Source organism: Hibiscus syriacus, unplaced genomic scaffold (genome assembly GCF_006381635.1).
Source record: "Hibiscus syriacus cultivar Baekdansim isolate YM2019G1 unplaced genomic scaffold, ASM638163v2 tig00110469_pilon, whole genome shotgun sequence".
NCBI lineage: Eukaryota > Viridiplantae > Streptophyta > Magnoliopsida > Malvales > Malvaceae > Hibiscus > Hibiscus syriacus.
In genome coordinates this window covers 677,317-697,312 of record NW_024062751.1, presented here as the reverse complement: position 1 = coordinate 697,312, position 19,996 = coordinate 677,317, and the positions used below count along the sequence as shown (strand labels likewise).

The window sequence follows — 19,996 nt, the reverse complement described above, 5'->3', positions numbered from 1 at the left end:
AAATATTAAAAAAACTCAATGATCACTTTATAATTAATCTATTTTAAAATTTTAATTGTAATCAGAATAAAATTAAGTTTTTATAATTAAGTAAATATGATTCATTAATATCAACCTAGTAAAATTATAGTATTGGGTCTGTTTTCTTTACTGCAATTGTGGACTGCATGAGTTTTCACAACATTCCATCTGCTTAAAATACCTTCAATATCAACCTCAAATTACAACTTCTCAGTCATTAGTATACCAACTTTTGGAAAATTCCTTCCGACAGTCATGTCCGAAATATCAACCTACCTCAACCGCACTCGATGAAGAGCGATATAAGCGATATAAGCGATGAAGAGCGATATAAGCGATGAGTCGATATCCGACCAGCATGAGTGCCATAATGCACACATCTATCCACAAATCATTGAGACCCACGGATTTGATGGCCGGAAGATCCCCGACCCAACACAATACGTCCTTTGAGCACTCGTAATACTCCTCCTTGTACTAAACTCCAAGCAGAAGCTTGAAACAATAGTAGCTATAGCTCAGGTACTTTAGCCACACTATGAAGGCCGGGATTTGTTGAGCATAGTATCCCCGGCTATAAGGAACACAAGCGTTGTTACTGAAGCTAATGTTGTTGCGGAAGACGGCTATCGGATAGAGTAAAATCGCAACTGATAATTTAAGAAAATAAAAATGAAGATAAAAGAGACACAAAATTTACCTGGAAAACCCCTGAATAATATAGGGTAAAAACCACGGGCAACGGTAGAAGAATTTCACTATGAGAAAATATGAATTACAACTTCTCTCGATCTACCAAGGAGAAAACAATGATAATTCTCTCTTGATAAAAAGGAGAAAACAACTCTCAAGAAACTCTCTAAATTCTCTCTAGTATTGGAAGAAAGCTAGAATGCTTTGAGATGATTTTGAAGCTAAATGAGCTAAGGTATTTATAGTTGAAGCTTAAGGACTAATTTGTAAATACCCTAAATTACAATGACTAAAAGTGCATTTCTACTATTATTAATTTTCAACACAAAGCCACCCTTTTTGACATTTGTCATTCGGTAGATTAATTAAATCCAATTTTCCACCGAAAGTTGGTTTAATTTTCAACAAATGTAGTGGCTTGTTTAACGTCCTTGAGAATAGCCCCGATGGCTAGTCCCAGGCTTTGAGAGACAAGCACATTGTAAAGCACCACCAGCAGAGATAGGATGAAGGTAACAGGGTCAGGTTTAAGACCACCCATCCAATAGATTATGAACACGAAGGCTATCGGGAGAACGAGCTCCAACGATAGATCACCGAATATTCTAGCGAGGAAGTAAGACGAAAGGCGGTACGTCCCGGATGATCGTTCCTTGATTAGCATTCTTCTTTCTTGAGGAAATGTGAATACAGCATTGTAGAGTGGATAGAGTCCCCAGAAAACGGAGAAGAAAAACAGAAGTGCAATCTGTTTTAGAAGATGCAAAAAAGCATTTGTTTAGCATCAATGTCACCATTGCTACTTAATTACTGCATTGGTTATCAAAGACGAGGTCTTACACGGTCTGCGATGTGAGAAGCCGGGGTGTGCCACCATAGGAGTCCACCGAGTACAGCGACGCTGATGACTTGGAAAATTCGAAGCCTGTTGAAGGCTTCATACCGCCTTTCTCTAACCCCTCGTTGGAGCAGCACCTTGAATTGATGCCACCAACTTGTGCACCACTGTTCTGATTTGTCATTCCCTGCATTAGTTAATGCATGAAAAATTACTACTTCAGTTCAGCTTTAAACTAATGAGTAATCAAGGAAATTTGATGGATTTCAGAGAAAATTACTTGCAGAAGCTGCTCTTGTATTCATGCAGCTATTACCATCTGCATTGCAAAGCTCGGCTTTAAGTCTTACAGAAATGTTTTTCTCGTAGGCAGAAATAAGAGCATCCTTCACAGATTTCTGTTCTTGTTCTGTGCTCTCAACTTGCTCCACTGAATGAGCGAAATCCAGTCCGATTCCTACATTGGACATGTTCAGGAAGTAAGAAATCATTGTCTAATCTCCAACATACAAGCAATAGAAGAAGCAGAGCTGAAAAATTACCATTAGCAAGGTCAAGTAAGAGATCAGCTGGATTGACAATCATGGATGTTGAAAAACCAATGGAGCAAAAATATTCGAGGGCAGCCGATGCCGAACCGTAGTAGATAGGGCAGCCCTCGGAGAGCAAAACAACCTTGTCGAACATGTGATACAGTCGACTAGAGGGCTGATGAATGATGGTGACAACAGTTCTGCCCCCACTAGCCAGGCGTTTGATCCTGTTCATGATCCGTTGTGCCGTGGTCGAGTCCAAACCCGAGGTGGGCTCATCTAGCAAAAGAAAGCTCGGGTTGAATAACATTTCCTGGCCTATGCTAACTCTCTTCTTCTCCCCTCCTGATATTCCTCTAAAAAGCGCCCCCCCGATCATGCTATTCCGGCACCTCGTGAGTCCCAGCTCAGCGATAACTCCGTCCACATATCGGACTTTCTCATCTCGGATCATGCTGTCAGGTAGCCTCAGCAGTGCAGTGAATAGAAGGGTCTCGGTCACTGTCAGATGAGGGTATAAAACATCATCCTGAGCCACGAATCCCACTCTTCGCTTTATGGCACCACAAAAAGGCTGGCCATTGTATGTTATCTTTCCAGATAGTTCGCCGGTGAGGCGGCCTCCGAGAGCCGTAAGGAGGGTGGTTTTACCACTTCCCGATGGACCTAACATTGCTAGTATTTCTCCTGGACAAACAACGCCCGTGATACCATTGAGTATGGTCTTTTCTCGGGTAATCCAGCCACCCCAGCACGAGCCTTTCTGCTCCAACTTGACCTTGTAGACGATCTCTTCGAACTGTGAAAAGAGTCGCACAAAAGAGATAAACTAATGTTTATGCACTAAGAATAGTGGCGAATACGTGATGTTGCTATTGGTCCTTGATTTACCTTCAGAGTTATGGGATACAGAGCTCCCAGTGTGCCACTACTGCTGCCATGTTCTGGTTTCGGTGCTATCAAGTTCAGAGTTATGGCTAAGTGATATATTGTCGCAGATTTTTGGACTGAAGGTGCTGCTGCTAACGTAGCTGTACTGTGACCTGGGGGAATAATGAGAAGGGAGAGAAGTTAGCAAGTTCGTTTTTAACTTGGAATTTGGAAAGAGCATATAAATAAACACACATTATATATGGTTGGAATTTGGAAAGAGAGAGAACCCATGTGTTAAAAGTTTTTTTATGACTACTATAATTTAATATATTGATTAATTAAATTGAATAATACATTATTAGTGTTTAATTTTCTATGTGGGAGCCCATCTTACCCTTCCCTTGGAGAATGATGAAAAGTCCATGGACATTGATTATGGTAAAAAAAGATTACTGGTTTTATGCTCATTAAAATACTACATTCGCTTTTGATTTATTTTTATAATCGATGTAATCTCTTATCTATAGAATGTGTTAATAGGAACGATCTAATTTTCTTAGATAAAAAATTATGTAAGATACGTTTTATCCTTAACCGCCACTATAAATGATCAAGATCGTTGGACAAAAGAGGTTCAACTATAAACAGAGACTTACTCTTATCTCATTCATTCAAATTTAAAGAACACAATCAAAAACATTTACTCAAATTTCTTTTATTTTTGTGTGTGTCATTCCCTTCCTTTGTTCGATAGGTTAAGACATGATTGATACGGGGAAAAGTGGCAAAGAGGTGAACTGATTCTTGCATAATGCAAATCTCACGTTGAAGTGTTTCAAGTTCGATCATCAAGTCTTGTCGTAAACATCCATGTAATAATATTAAATTATTCATTTCACTTTGTCTTTGTTAATTGGTACTTTTAAATGTGCATCATACTAGACTCGAATCTTCATTGGAATTTGGCTTTAAAGCCATAAGTCTTTGTTTTTGTATATGAAGGCAAAAGAGGTCATAATTCTATGCAGTGTTTGTTTGTTTCTTCTAATTATATACGTACTAGCTGCTGATGAATTAGGCCACGACCATTGATGGACGCAGAAATTTATGTCAAGAGCAATTAACGGCATCTCTCAGATTCTCATGCCCTAAAAGAAGTGTTGAATTTCCCATATCGTTTGAATTACAATCGGCCGTGTTTCTTTTTATCTCTACGTCGGACTATGTTAATAAATATAAAAAAAAGATGGTCGGTTTTGCAAACAAAAAGCTGTGGTTGGGGGAGATGAATAGGGGAATCAAAGTGAAAAGCAAAGAAGGGTTCCTTTCTTTGTAAAGGCAATCGATGCCCCTACATTACTGTAATTTTCAACATTCGTATCACCGAAATTCGATATGAACCATTGCATGTTTCTTTTATATTATATATTTCACTCAAAGGGTGGGGGGTCGATCCTGGAACTTAGATGCTCATCCCATGTTTCTTTTAGCTTGAATAACATATTCCGATATGGCATCCATTTTATATATTATTCTATGATATTTAGTACTGGATGGTTTTTCCAACATCTAAAATGGCCCCATAGCCAATGAGATTCCCTTCATCTTCATCACTAGCCATCAGTCGTACATATATATGTTCAGAGTCAGACCATCCGTTACATACAGTTAGGCATCAATCTTTTATCGGTTTATATGTACGTTCAGGGTTTATTATCTTTATAATTTTTTTAATAATGGTTGGATTTTCTGTAGTGATACTTTTTTATCAGTCATACAATACGTGTACCATAAAATATATCTGTCCTCATTTATTATTTCAACAATGATAACTATCCACCAGCATGCCCTTCCTTAAAATATTCCCCATACCAACGGAGGAAAAAGGAATGGAAAGTAAAGAATCAAGGAAACTAAAGATAATAGATGAAGACAATTGAAGAAGAATAAGTGCACACTCGCGCTGATTGTGGGTTTTGCTGTCTCCGGCTACAGATCTTATAAATTTATATAATTATAGCCCTTTGGGGGTCCTTTTTCCTTCTTTTAGGTACTTGATCAGGATGTCAATTTCCTCCACATCATTCCCACTTTGATGGTCTAACTGATACAGAGAATGCGAGTGAATGAATGGTTGAAGAGACGATATTTAACGTGGTTCAGTCTTATTTATTTCTATGGATGAAAAGAATAATTCACTAAAAACGAAAAGATTACAAAGAGCACAAATACATAATATAATATGTATCCTAAAATTTGATATCTACACCAAAACTTAAAGTATCTCAAATCACTCTCACAACATTCATACAAAATTAATCTCTACAACGTAAATCCTAGAAAGTTACGAATATTATAAAAGAATTACAACTCCCTAGAATAATTATCTCTCATAATTCTAAAGACTAAGATATATTCTCTATTTAGATAATCAGATACTCAGTCACAATGATCTTTACTCCATAAGAATTTAATTAAATAAACTTAATCACTAAATAATATTCGAGCAGTAAAATTATAACAAATTCAACTTAATTTTTAATTACTATTTGAGTTGATATCTAATAATATGATATATTTACAAACAAGGATCATACTCTAAATCACAGGATGAGTTACCATCTCGTCACACCTTATTATAATTAAGTTTCTTTCTTTCCATCTGATCTAAAGGACCAAAAAAGCCGATTGAGATGGAAGATTTCTTTCTTTCCCTGGGACGGATGATGGGTTTGCGGTTGATTTAGGCCATCCATAATTCTAATGGAGCGGGCTTAGTTTACCCGATAATACCTCAACATTAGCACAACAATAGTTCAAATCTTGTAATTAAAATTTTTAAGATTGTAAATGTAATATCAAAATTTTTGTGTAACCTATGATATATCATCATTTTGAGTTATGTGATACGTAATATATTATTGTTTTAGATGGCGTGACATATAACATTGTATCACTTTAAGTGATCTGACATATATTACATCATCACTTTAGCAACGTGATACATATCATGTCATCATTTTAGTGATGTAACATATGTCATGTCAGTAATTAAACACGTGTAAAAATAACATGTCAAAAATATGTGTTGATAGTTCGTTAGCTAATATTTCTTTTCAAAAGGGAATATTTTGATCAAAATTTAAAACTTTGAGGGCTAACATGCTAAAAAAATATATAAACTAATATAATCATTTAAACATACTTTAGAGTAATTTTGTTATTATGTCTCAATATAAAATGTAAATTAATAAGTAGTTTGCAAAAAATGGGGATCCACGTATAAACAAGTATACAAAATACTAATAATAAATCATATGAATTTATAGGGTTTAAATCATTAAAGATCCTACAAATAGTAGGTGTCCAATTAAAATGAATAAATATTGTATTTTAAGATAATGTTCTAAAAATAATTATCAATTATCCTTTTAACTATTCATCTACGAAGACAACTTTTTGTGTTCATCACCACTCAAGGCAGGTCTATGACTACAAGTGAAATCACTTGCAAGACAAATCCTTATTAAACTTAAATAATTACTACAAACAAATTTTAACAATACTCAAAGAGACCAAACAGAAGAGAGATGGAAAGAACACAATCGAATGCATCTGCTGTGTTTTTCTTTTTCCTTCAGCTTTGTATAGTCCTTCTTCCAATGCCTACTATTTGAATCAAAACTACAATTTGATTTTAAGGAAAAATTCAATCCAAAATGATTGTTTTTTCTTTTTGTGGTGTGAATGGGAGATTCTAAGGAAATACAACCTAATTTAAGATTAAGGAAATGAGCGATCGAAAATGTTATAAAAAAACATAGCATTTTTAGTTGGGAGCAACCTAAATTGTTAATTTTTTCTTAATATTTTTTCGATTGAAAACCTTATTTTTAACATTTTTGGTCGACCAAAAATGTTAAAAACTTTATATTTTAGATTGCGTCCAACCGAAAATGTTTTGATTTTAAAATATTTTTGTAATTCCTTAATTTTAAATTAGGCTATCTTGCGGAAAAACTAGGCGCTTTTATAAAAAATCATCCTAATATTAAAATATTACCGATCAAGCACCAATTCTCTAAATTTTACCAATCTAGCACCATTTCTGACAATGTGATAATAAGGCGCGTTGCGTGAATCGCGCCTTGCACACGCGAAGGGAAGACACACTGCAAGGGCACCTTCCATGGGTTTTGTTCGAGCTAGCACCACGATGGGAAGGCGCATTCCCAGGATGCGCCTTTACGGGAAAAATGCTGCCACATGGGAAGGAGCGTTGCACGGGGCGTACCTTCCATTTAATATTCACCTACCGGCCATAAATCCCCCCCCAAACCTATCCCCCTCCCGCTATAAATATCCCCTCATCCAACACTCAAATCATACCAAAAACACATACATTACTCTCTCATTCTTTCTTTTATCAAGCTTTAAGTAGATTTTGTCATAGTTTTTAGAAAGTAAAAATATTTTTTTTATTTTATTATATTTATTTAATATTTTTATTTTATAATATTTTATTGTACTAATTATTTTTATTATTTTTTGCAGTTGTAAAATGGAAGACATAATGTTTCAATTGGATGAGGATCATATATCGAGTCATTTTTCTAATACGGTAACAATATTAAATTTTGTTATTTAAATTATTGTAAATATTTTATTAATTCATTTTTTAGTATTAGTTTATATTTTAATTCGTATACTATTTATTTAATTAGGAGAATGATTGTATATTAGAACCATTTATTCGTAACGCTACGTTAGAGATATCGCTTCATGTCTGGTCGTATTTAGCCGATATTGGATTTGGTTGCATAGTGAAACATAAATGACACTATAAACTCGAACCTACTCTTATTTTTGCAGCAATTGAGAGGTGGAGACTATAGACACACATTTCATCTTCTGTGTGGGAGTGCACTATTACGCAGAAGGATGTTTATATACAGTTGGGGCTTTTGGTAGATGAAGATGTTATTTATGGTGTGACAGATGATCATTGGCATTTGTTGTGCCAGGAGTATCTTGGAGATATCTCACATGATTTCAACGGTGGTTGAATACTGTTATCATGGTTGTGAAACAATTTTCCACAATTGAGTGAAAATTGTTCCAAGGATCACGCTAAAAAATTTGCCCGGGCATACATATTACAACTCATAGGAGGGATCTTGATGCAAGGCAAATCTCGCAACCAAGTTCATTGTATGTTGTTACGTTACCTCGATATTTTTGAGTTGTCGGCACATTCAGTTGGGGCTCCGCAGTTTTTACATTTTTGTATAGAGAAATGTGTCGGGCAACGGATTATCAAAAAACTGCTATTGGCAAATGTCTCATTCTTCTCCAATCATAGGCGTGGTATCACATGCCTTTTTTATGTCTAGTCATGAATGACTCGTTTGTCTTCCCGTTACTGTTATGGTAATTTTAATACTAAGTTTGTATATAAATAATTTTTTGAGTATATAATGAAATATTCTTTTTACATTGAATTGATGGTCATATACAAGGAAAAATCATCGTGATATATCGGGCAAATTGGAAAAAATTCGGCTACTCATTGATCAAAAGGTTGCTATAGAGATACTTATTTAAATTTTAATATTTACCTTTAATTATCGTTATATAATTAGAATATTATTTTGATAAGAATATATATATATATATATATATATATATATATTTAGTTCCAATGGGCTCTTTGTTCTACTAAAGAAATGAGGCTTTCTATCCCACCTTACTTGAGTGTCTCATTAGATGTATGGATGGCGGTTGTGCCTCTGATATGTTATTCAGTGGTGGCTGACTATTATTCGTGGTTCAACATGAACAGAAACTCATTCCTACTTTCCGAGAAAGCACGAGGCGGGAGCATCATCGTCTCTCGACTCGTGGACAGAGAGTAGACGCTTCAGGCTAGTCCTAAACTATATTACCGAACCATCATAGTAGCCACCGTCACCATCGATTTACATTCCTAGCCCACTACTATACATGGGTACACTTCCGGTTCAGATGCCACCACAATCGATTTAGATGCCACCCCAACCGATTCAGATGCCACTACTACACGGTTACATACAGTCACCATAGGGTTTTATGACTCCTCATGGCGGATATTATATTGCTATGCCTATAGATCTAGCATGGGCTTAATATGCTACTTATCTTGCAGGTAATGCTCCACCACAGACACAGACACCTTCAACTCAGTATGGATCGCAGACATTGATGTCGATACTTTCACAGTTTTCATAGTTCTCTATAAGAGGTGGGATGGTTAGTCATACACCTCCAAAGTCCTTATTATATGTTGGTGCTACATCGTCATTCATCCCTCATCAACAAAATATAGCTGATGTCCTTGATGATGATGATGATGATCATCATGATGAGAGTGGGGAGAAAAAATAACTTATACAAGGAAACCCTCATCGAAATAGACAACCACCACCTTGTGGAACACATTCAAGACGCAAACATCGATAAAATTGTATATTTTGTAATTATTTAATTTTTTTATTTATCAGCAAATGAAATGAATTATGTTTTTTTTATATATTTTGATTCTTAATGTTTTATTATTTAATTGTAATGTTTGTATTTAATGTTTATATTCTATTTAATGTTTATCTTAAGGAAAAAGATAAAACCTAATAATTCTATAAGGATTCTTGAAGGCCTATAAATTTGTGTGAACTCAATCTATTTAAATCTCACTTGAAACAGAAAATATCTACAAATATTTCACTATTTCAAAGGAAAAGCTTGAGTTTTTTTGCTAAGATGGCTACTATTTTTGCAGTTGCTTTTTATGATTACAAATTTATGCACATGTCTTTCAAAAGTACTAGAGGAGTAGAAGTTTAAAATAGAAAGGCATATTCAACTAGGAGGAAAAAGGAGAATATGTTCATTATATTTTAGACTGACACTATCATTCAGGTGGATTCCTCTAATTGATAATGTCGACATTTATGGTATAATTGAGACATACTATTCTCATTATGTATCTTATATGGATTTGTTTGTAGAGTTTGATGTTGTTGAGGATGTTGTTTCCATTTCAAATACCAAACAAACTAAGAAAAGTGAGTCTGGGCAAACAGAAATAGATGATGAAGACCCCGAAGCTTGGTTCCAACGTAATTGGGATTAAAACATCAATAAGAAAATTTGTATGTCCATGTTTATAGTTTGTTCTTTAATGGAATGTTTATGTTTCGTTTTTTAATCAAAGCCTATTATAATATCATATTGAATTTAATTAGTCATACTACAAACAAAATCCATTATAATATTGCTTTCACGATTCCAGAAACATTAGAAGCAACCTTTAAACATGTCATCACATGAGCAATATGTTTGTGGAATCTTTTTTATGTATGTAACTGAAAAAAATTAGCAATAGTAGATATAGTGATACTTCTACAATGGGTAAGCTCTTTTTGCTTCATCTTTAGATGCATTGGGTGAAGAGTGTATAACAGTTGATAACATTCTTGCAACCTCTCTTTTATGTGAAGTAATTGTATACCTAATGCATAAGTTCCTTCGATAATACCCATGCTAGAGGCTTGCTTCAAGATAAGACAACCAACTTTAATATTGACACATTACTTTGAAAAACACTCAATTATAACTTCCTTAAACAATACATCTAGATTTATGGAAATATAAGCCTTTCATAAAAGCAACCATTCATAACGATCCAAGGGTTTCAGGGCATATTGATGAAGTCGAATATTTACAAATATAAATATGGAATTTGAAGCCAAGCAAAAGTCCTAACAAGTTAAACGAAGGTTGAGGTAATCCTCAATAGAATTAGAAATAGCGTAACGTAAAATCCCAGCTAATATATCATTTTGGAGATAAGATAATGAATATTTGACTACAATTGAAAATGATAGATAATATACTGAAAATGATAAAATAAAACCTTCTGTGATGACCATTTGATTCTATTCATATATATAGTTCACCAACTGCCAAACCCAATATCATAACTTCTACATAATTGACTGACGGAAAGGAAAGACGCGTTCTACGGGAAGCGTCTTTCCTTTTCTCAAAGAATCTTTGTCATGTCATAGTGTCTCATCCCATCAAACATTATATCGGTCTGATGGGAATAGTTCCATACTATCTATCGAAATCTCAGCATAATGGACTAAGACTTCCTGATAAAATCTGACGAAAAAAATGTGCGTTCCAGGGCAAGCGTTTTTTCTTTTCTCAGAGAATCTCTACCATATCATAGTGTCTCATCCCATCAAACATTTTATTATTCTGATGGGAATAGTTCCCCTACTACCTACAGAAATCCCAACATAATAGATTAAGACTTCCGTATAAAATCAGAAAAAAAGAAAAGACACGTTCCAGGGGAAGCGTTTTTCCTTTTGTCAGAGAATCTCTGCCATGTTAAAGTGTCTCATCCCATCAAACATTATATTGGTCTGACGGGAATATTTCCCATACTATCTAAAGATATCTTAATATAATAGATTGAGACTTCCATATAAAATCCGACAAAGAGGAAAAGAGTATTCCAGGGGAAGTGTTTTTCCTTTTCTCAGAGAATCTCTAACAAAAAAAGAAAAGCTCGTTCAAGGGAAGCGTTTTCCCTTTTCGTTTTTAAATATATAAGAATCAACACTAAAAATTTCATCCACTACATCTATAAAACTTCTAAAACCTTTTAACTCTCAATCTTTAAAACTCTCAAACTCTCAATCTCAAAATAAGGCGTATTTCAGCTATTTTTTACCATGATAAAGAAATTCAGGAAGATGAAACCGGCATTTTCTTCGTATGAACTCATTATATCACCTTATCCTTCAAGAGAAACATCACTCTTGAGGAGCTAATCAGCAAAATTTCAATGAAGGTTCATGTTGGAATTACTAGAAGACTGTCTTCACTTCAATAAAGATTTCCTACTAAACTATTTCCATTAATTTATACAACGTTCGATCTCTATAACGATGATGATATTGCTATGATGGTTGATGCTCAAAATCAAAATTCAGACGTTGTTATACAAACGTATGCCACATTTGTTGAAGTGACTGCGGTTCGTGGCATGTCATTATTCTTTGTGGGAAGGCTCAACAAACTGATTAAGTTGGTAGCCCAAATCAAGTAATGTGTAATGATTTCACCTTGTTAATGGCAAATCCATGTCCTGGTATCATTCTATCAAGTTCAATGAGGATAGACTTATCAATAACTAGTTACGATCTCTACCGAAGTGGCTCCATGAACAATTCATATGGCAACATCCCTTCCAATTCAAAAGGAATGCATTCATCTACCAATTTCTTTGACCTGAATATGGAGATGCCTTCGATACAACAATATTTTCAATACCCATTTGACATGATGCCATCAAGTTCCAATGGGAGACATTCAACTGCGAGCTTCTTCGACCTCAATATGAAGATATCTTCGACACATCACTCAGTTTAAAACTCATATGACACGAGCATTCAAGTTCAAGGGGAGACATTCAACTACCAGCTTGTTCGACCTAAATATCAACATCACAGAGGAACCCTCGTCTCTACCAGAAGAACTTCTTCATGAGCTAGGTGTGGATAATGCTGAGACGGGACAATTTGTTGAGCCCAAATCACCGTAATTCAACATGGACTCCGGTGATGATGTAGATGAAATATGGTACGAACCGAACCTCCAGCACACATGTCTGAAGCTGACTATGATCCAATGTACGAGCCAAAAATTTTGGATATGCCTATTGTTGGTGACTACAGATTTAACTCATCAGTCAATTATGGTGAATTACATATCAAAATAGTGTTTTCATCCAAAGATGAACCGATGATTACAATTAATAATTCAATATTCATAATTCTGTTCATTCTAAGTCGATCAATCCACCATAAAAAATATGTATGCCACTGTGTCCAACATGATAATAGATGCAACTAGATGGTTCGTGTATCAAAGAAGATGAGGAAGAACAACATATGGAAACTAACAATATACAACGATCCTCATACATATTGTGCTAGAGGGATCAACCAGGACTATCCCAACTTGGACTCCAACATTATTTGCCAAACCATCATGCTCATGGTCAAAGCAAGCTCCTACATAGCTATTACAATGCTAATTTCAGCTATATAATCTCAATATGGGTACAGCGTCTCCTACAGGAAAGCATAAAATACAAAACATAATGTCATTATAAAACTACACGGTGAGTGAGATCATCTTACAATGAACTATCAAGTTGGTTTAATGTAGTGCGCAAACTGAATCCTGGGACAATAGTTGACTTCGAAACTTGTCATGCATACTACAATGGTCGAGTGCTTCGCGATCGAAGCCAATTCTACCCTTTTTTAGACTTACACACAGTGCATCAATGCTGTGAAATACTATAAGCTCGTGGTCTAAATTGATGAGACATCTTGTATGGAAAATACAATAAAGTTTTATTATTGACAGTTGTTCAAGATGGTAATCACAACAATCTTCTAGTTGCTTTTGCCATTGTTGAAGGAAAAGATACAGATTCTTGGGTTTTTTCCCTCAAAAGCTTACGTTTACATGTTTTCACGAGGGGAAAATTTGTATCATTTCAGACTGCAGAGTTGGGATCAAAGCAGCAATAGACTCTTTGGGTCCAATGTGACAACAACCTCATGTCCTACATCGGTATTGTATCTGACATATTACAGCAAACTATCATGGAAAATTTAAGAAGAATGATGAATGCCAATTACTTATGCGCATAGGTAAGTCATGATTCCTAATTTTATTTCTCAATCATTTTCATTTTTTATGGGAACTTAACAGTAAGTACTACATATGACGCTTAGGTTACGAACTATTAACTCAAAGGTTTGAGTCCATACTTCAAAATTTGTGAGGAAAAAAGAGCAAGGATACAATTACATCAGCTCCATCAACAAATAAATATGGACAAATGCATACAATGGGGGATATCGTTATTGACATATGACAACCAATTTGGTTGAGGTTATCAATTCAACCTTAAAGTGGGGCGCCATTTAACAGTAAGTGCATTGGTTAAAATGATGTATTTTCGTTTGAGAGTGTTTTATGCCAAGCTCAGGAGACAAGCTCTAACTTGGATGCAAAACGACCATATTTATCACACAAGAATAGTACCAAATGTATAGAAAAAAGTTGTTGCATCAAATGAAATGTTGGTAATAAACTTTTCTCTAACCCATGAATTATTTCGTGTCATAGAAATGCCACGACCTTTTCAAGGGATTGAAGCTAACTCTTTCAAAGTTATTCTACACGAAATATGGTGTGCCTGTGGGTTTTTTCAAGCTCTGAAATATTCATGCTCCCATGTCATAGCAACTTGCTCATATTCTCGTCAAGAATATAAACATTTTTTGGATCCCGTATATCAACTTTCAGAAGTATTTAAGGTATACGAATTTGAGTTCCCCCCATAAGTAATAAGAAATATCCAAATGAGATTCATATTGAGCGTACGATTATACCAGATACGTCCTTATTAAGGGAGGCAGGTCGTCCAAAATCCACTCGAATTCATTGTAATATGTATATTCGAGAGACGTCAAAAGAAAACAAAAGATGTGGGCATTGTAGAAACTTAGGCCACAATAGGAAAAAAATGTCCATTTCTTTTATCATCACGTAATCACTTAGCATAACTCATGTAATTGTAGTTTTTGAAATCCTATTTTGTATTATTTCTTTTTCTTTCAATTAATGTCATTTGAGCTTGTTTATTTTAAAAGGTGTTATTTTCTTATATATATATTTTTTTGACAATTTAATGTTTAAAATTTATTATTTTCAGTTTAATGTTTATTTATCAAAATCAAGATTTTAATTTTTATCTAACTTATAAATATTAAAAACCCCTAAACAACTTAAAAAACCTTAAACCACTTTAAAAAACCTAAAACCACTTAAAACCCCTAAACCACTTCAACATTAAAAATCTAATCCTAAACAACTTTAACCTAAAAAACCTAAACTGAAAACCTTAAACTATATCTAGGTTTAAAAGGCGAATGCCCCAAAATGTGCCTTCAGAGGTGCATCCTGTAGCATCCACCATGGCACCAGCTCAGACAAAACCCATGGAAGGCGCGCCCCTACAACGCGGCTTCCCTCCACATATGCAAGGTGTGTTTCACATAACGCGCCTTATTATCCCTTTATCAGAAAGGGTGTTGGATTGGTAAAATTTGAGGAATATATGTCTGATCGATAATATTTTAATATTTAAGTGATTTTTTGGATTTAAAAAACTGAAAAACTACTGCGTGCTTAGTTATCATGGAATTTCAGTATTTCCATTTTGTTTCCTTTTAGTCGCCCTTTTTGTTTAGTCACCTAACATGAACCAAAACCCATTCACTAATTGAGGTGGTACTTCAGTTATCCCACTCTCGTACTCCAAATCCCTAAAAAGATTTCTCATTTTTATTTTTTTCTTATTATTCGATTTGAGTGGGAACGAAGGAAATGACAGGACCGAATGGTGGGTTCAGGAGTTAAGCATGGAAAACTCATACCTCCATGGCATTGGTTAAACTCATCAATGGGGGCAATCATGTAATTACCAAAGTAGCCCTCATTGTTGGCGTCAACCGGCTTATCTTGTGCGTCTTTCGTGATCTTTTTTCTCTCTCGATTCTTGCCCCCATCTTCTATATTAATGAAAAGTATGACTTTTTCCTTTTTTAATTTGGGTTTGACCTTATAATTAGTGATTGATCGATCTGTTCCCATTAAGAGGATTAACATAGTATCTGCAACTAAATTCACTACTTTTGTCGGCTTGTACTCGACTCTTGTAAATGATGTATACTATTTTTGGTCTATGTTTCTTGAGTTTTTGGTTGCTTGGATCTAGAATCAAACTTCTAGGTCTTGTTTGTTCACTTTCCTATAGAAGGATTCAACCTCCCATGACTAAATGCCTCCTCCTATCATTCTTCTTTCTTTGGTTAATTTTTATTGTGGATAAATCGAACTTTATTATTCAAGAAAACAGTTCATACACTGCTACAAATAACAAAACCAATCAAAATCAAAACAACCCCCTAATGAGCAAGAATGCCCCAAGTTGTACAAAGATTGCAATTAATCACATCTTGACCAATAGTCTGCCTATGAACACTCAACCTAACAATCTCTTTAATGGTATCAACAACATCCCCAAAATTCCTACTAATCCCCCTAAATTGTCTTCGATTTCATTCCTCACAAATGCAGTAAATAAAAGCACACCAAGTAACCTTCAAAATGTGAACAATAAGAGATTTACCCTTTAGGTAAGCCACTGCTCATCCAAGCTCCTCTTCCCAATTCCCCACAGACCTTTGAATCCTAAAAAGCCCAAGGATAACCTCTCAAACCCTGCTAGTAAAAGAATATTAAAAAAATATGAATACAAGCATCTAAACCACCCTCTCCACACAATCTACAACCATCATCAACGTTAAATCCCATCCTCTTCAGACAATCCACAGTAGGGAGTCTATCAAGAACAACCATCCAAGCAATGAGAGAATTCTTAGGAAAATAAAAGGAAAACCAGATGAGTCTATGCCAATCAACCTTAGGTCTCCTATCCCTAATCTCATTTCACCACCACCGGGCAGAGAACTGAGCCCCATCAGAAACTAAAAGACGAGTCTCATCTCTAAGCTTCAGCACCTTCCTCAGCACCCAACTAAAAGAGACATTGCTTTCCACTTGCCATAAATCTTTACCCTTAAAGACATAACTTTGCACCCAAGCAACCCACAAAGAAACTCAAAAGCAAGCAAATTCTTCAGCAACACCAACACACAAACTTTGTTCCAACAGACTAAACTTTTCACACCCAAACCACCCTCAGCCTTGGGAACACAAATACTACCCTAACTCACTCTAGTACCCTTGGCAGACACATCCCCACCTTTCCAGAAAAATCTAGACAATAACTGCTCAACATTCCTTATAACAACAACAGGTAAAATCAGTTGCCTGCACCAAAAATTGGCAATGTTAAATAGCGCAACCTTCACCAATTGCAATCTACAAACATAAGAGAACCATTTGTTAGACCAAAGCCCTAGTTTAGCCTTCTTCTTTTCCACCAAACCGAGTAATCCTTAGCAGACAACTTATGAGTCACCAAAGGGACCCCCAAATACTTAAAGGCAAGCTACCCATTTTAAAACAAGTAACCTCCTGTCAATCCACCAAATCAACGTACATACCAGAAACAAACATTTTAGTCTTTGAAACATTAAGCTTAAGGCCCAAAAATTCATAAAACTTCTCCAGAACCCCCTTAACCCCCAAGATGGAATCCAAAGACCCCTCGCAAAAAATAATGACATCATTAGAAAAAGAAAAATATGTTAACCCCACCTTCCTACACTTAGGGTGATAAGAAAAACTCTCCTAGCAGTAGCAACCTCCAAAAGCCTAGACAACACATTCACAACAAGAACAAACATGTGGGGGGAAGAGAATCCCCATGTCTAACCCCCTTTCACCCTTGAAATATCCCACAAAAGAACCATTCAAAGAAATATAATACCTAGCACCAAAAACACAAGCCTTGATCCAATAACAAAATTGATCAAAAATCCTTAGCCCCTTCAAAACACTACAAATAAAACCCCAACTAAGAGAGTCAAAAGCCTTTTGAAGGTCAGCTTTAATAGCACACCTAGGGGAAAGTCCCTTCCTACTATAACCTTTGACAATTTCCTAGGCAGGAAGAGTATTATCAATTATATTTCTACCCTTAGAAAAGGTAGACTGACTAGAAGATACCATATTAGGGATATAAGGAGCGAGTCGACCCACCAGGACCTAATAATAGTTTTGTAAACGACTGAGCAATACGAGATAGGCCTAAAGTCTTTAGCCAAACTAGAATTGGGGATTTTAGGAACCAAAGTTATGGTAGTAGCATTAAAAGCAGAAAGTAAGCTAGAAAAAACAAAGAAATGTTTAACAAAAGCCACAAAATAACTTCCCACAATATCCCATTCAACTTGAAAAAACCCCGACGTAAAACCATCAGGCCCCGGAGCCTTATCTTTCCCATGAAAAAACAAAGAAACTTCCCTAACCAGACTCTCCCCTACCTAAGCATGCATAGAGTAATCAAGCAATTCTTCCAAAACATCCATATTACAGCCCACAACATTAACATCAGCATTCCCCATCTGCTTAGTAAAATACCTCACTAACTTAGAAGAGCTTCAAAAGAATCCAATCTATTTCCATCATCATCAAGTAAATTTTAAATAGTATTACACTTCTTTTTCACTGCCACATGAGAGTGAATTTTTTTTTGCACCTATCACCCTCATGTAACCAAGCTATCTTATCTTTCTATAGATAAAACAATCTCTCAGCCCTTTCCAGATCTTCAAGCTCCAAATGCAAATATTTTCCTCGGCCACACTACCTAAATTAGGGTTAGACAAAATCAGGGCTTTTTACCTCTCCAATTGCCCCTTTTCTCAATATCCTTGCTAGAAATATCAACATATTTCTCATGATTAAACTTCCTCAACATAAGCTTAAGTCTTTTGAGTTTACAAAATTTACTGATTTTATGAGAAAATATGTCAATATAAGCGCTACCTATTACATTATATAAGTGTTACCTAATGTGTTATTGTACTTGGTAATATTTTCGGTTAAATGTCTATTTTATTATATAAGCGCTACCTATTACATTATATAAGCGTTACCTAATATGTTATTGTGTTTTATAATATTTCTAGTTAAATGATATAACATAACCGGTCTAAATTTTAACCGGTCACGCCGTTTTTTAGCCGTTTTTTAGGCGCCGCACAGCAGAAGTACCCGTATGCTATAAGTTTCTTCTGGATTTTAGAGAATCTCAAATCTTAAAAAATATGCGGCATGTTTCTCAAAGTCTTTGGCCTCAATACTCGATCTGCTAGTGTTATCATAACAACCAAGGCTGTGGAAGTATAAGAAAAGTTATCTGATATGTGTGGATGTTAGGCTTTGGCAGGGGGTTGCAGCATCAGCTCTTACCAACGGACTTGTGACATGGTCGAACAAGATCTTCGGGCCGGCTTTAGTGGCTCTTTATAATCCGCTTCTACCTTCAGTATCAGCCTTTATGTCGAGAATTTTCCTGGGTTCCGATTTATTTGGGAAGGTTTTATTTCCGTCTATTCCACTACAAATTATAATTTAGATCTCTCATCTAGTACAAAAATAGTGCTTATATATATATATATATATATATATGTATGCATATATTCACCTGGTTTGGTTTTGTTTCATATGTGTTGACAGTGTTATTCGGTGGATTTATAATAATCGCCGGTCTATATATGGTCACTTGGGCATCCTATAGAGAAAGACACGCGGCCATGGCAGTGATGCCTCAGATTGTTCAGTCCTCCGAACCACTTATTCCCAAATACGCATCAAGCAACAAGAGCCACCGGTGAACGCGCATTTTCTCGGAACCTCTGTTTTGTCATGAAATAGTGGTTAAGTGTATAATAAGATCCATGACCTCTTTTCCACATGTACATTACAAAGATCAAATGGCGTCACTTTGATGGGCAGCAAAAGAGGGATTTATTAGATGCATGTTCAAAATGTAACAGAGAACGCTCCGAGGATGGTTTGCTCCTTTTATGCTGTCTGAATTTGTTGTAAGAAACAGACTTCTTTTTTCCCCCCCCTTTTTTGATGACATAAAACAACAGACTCGCTTATTGGAATGGGAAATAAGCGTAATCCCAGTGGTAAATATATGGTTTCCTATTAACCCCAGTGGCATGCAGTGCATATGCAGTACAGTTATGCATTGTAATAATTACCCTCACTGAATCCCCAAATCAAGTGAACAGCAAGCTTTTGCACAATGCAAATTTGGGTTTCATGGCCATTGCGGATGTGAATTCTCCTTATTAGATTGTTGTTGAAAGTTTCCACCATCCCCCAATTATAGGAAAAATGATTTTATCCTTCCCCA

The 19,996-nt window shown here is 35.5% G+C and overlaps 1 pseudogene; it reads right to left on the bottom strand.

The window, feature by feature from the left end:
* Window positions 1-288: 288 nt before the first annotated feature.
* LOC120127528 lies at window positions 289-18,188 on the bottom strand (annotated as a pseudogene).
* Window positions 18,189-19,996: the final 1,808 nt, after the last annotated feature.